Below are 1,792 nucleotides of genomic sequence, written 5' to 3'. Positions count from 1 at the left end.
TATAATTTTTTATCGCCTTCGTCAGTCGGCTAAAAGAACTCCTGTGGTATTTTGAAACGCAGCTCCTATAGCAAATTTTTACCAGGGAGAGCTCACGAGTTTTCAATGTTTTGGGAAAAATAACTCATCGAATCTACAAGATCTCCTTACTCCTTTCTTTTCAAATGCTCCACATATTTTTAAATGTTGAAAACGTAGAAATTCTGTATTCTACGACATGCTGAAAATGTCAAAATAATGCTCGTTCAGGAGCTAAGAATTGTTGAAAATACTACCGTATGATACACATTTTTACAGATAATTCTTTCTCACCTATAGCTAGGAGCAAAGAATTATTGTGTCCAGACGGAAAATGATCAGAATTTCAATCCAAGTGTAAATATTCGACTATTTGCCTAGGCATTTGACAAATAGCTATCATTATTTGTTTTGATGGCTTAAACTAATAAGAGCATAATACTGACGTTATTAGGATAATATAATATATACAGGCCCTCAAGCAATAAAATCTAAAATGCCAATAGTTATTATTATACCCAGACTACCAAAGACTTCAAGCTTTCCAGCCTCACTACTATTTAAATGAGACACAATGCCAAAGCCTGGCAAAATAAGAACATAAACTTCTGGGTGACCAAAAAACAAATATAAGTACTGGTACAAGATAGGATCATCCCCCCAAAGGATCATAAAAAGATCTATTAAAATTGCGATCAATTGCGTCTGCAGGATATTAGGATATTTGCCTGCGACTTACATGAAAGGATCCCGCACTGAAAAAAAAAATCTCGGTGTATTTACTAAGAAAAGGGTAAAGTTACCAAGAATTCAGGGTTCTATTTGATCCCAGTTTTTTCTTTGTAAAATTACTATTTATGGAATTGGTAATTTTACCGAGAAATCTCGGTAAAATGATTGAACTTTCTCGGTAATTTTACTGGACCTTGGTAAAGACGCCAATATTTTTTATCGACTGTGGTAGAATTACCGAGATAAAATGGCGAAGTTACCGGGAATTGATTACCAATAAAAGTGGTGTTCTTACCTGAAAAAAAACAGTAAAAATACCGGTTTTTAGGTAAGCTTGCCCGTCTATCCTGGTAAAATTACCAATAAATGGTAAAAAAAAGTGAGATGGTAAAGGTACCAACGGACCTTGGTAAAAACGCCGAGAATTTTTTTTCAGTGCGTATTCTTGAAGGCTTGGCAACGTTGCATCGGTGAGAGTAAAATATGGGTCGAGCACCCTATTTTTTATACGCGGCTCAAATTATTTCTCGCGAGGACCCTTCCGTCGGCCGGCACGCGGTCATTGTGTTGGATTGATTGAAACGTCTAAATCAACCCGCGTCTATCTCTTCATACGAGTCGACTTCCGAGGCTTTCTTCCGGCCATTTTTCAATTTTAACCCTGTTTTTTCAACCTTTAACCCATCGGAAATGACGGCCAAGGACTCGGCCGAGACGAAAACAAGGCACTTCCAAGTTGCGAACGTGATTTCCGGGTGAATTAGCCTCGGGTTTGAAGCAGTTACGCAGTCAAATATTTTTAGACAGTATCCACGAAAATAATATCGATCGGGGAAAAAGGTATCACAAGCCCAAGTATTCTTCTAGCTGATTTTGGCGCCAGATACTAGAGTAGTTACACAAGCCAGATGTATGGTTCAGTCAGCTGAAAGTGTGGTTGGATCAACCATACCTCTCGCTGGTACCCTCGCAGTTACCATCGGTATGGTTGGATTAACTATACCGCTGGTTGGTGCCTTTACACTTCTAGCTAGTGCAACTA

Source organism: Bemisia tabaci, chromosome 7 (assembly GCF_918797505.1).
Source record: "Bemisia tabaci chromosome 7, PGI_BMITA_v3".
Classification (NCBI taxonomy): domain Eukaryota; kingdom Metazoa; phylum Arthropoda; class Insecta; order Hemiptera; family Aleyrodidae; genus Bemisia; species Bemisia tabaci.
Note: the sequence above shows the minus strand (reverse complement) of the source record.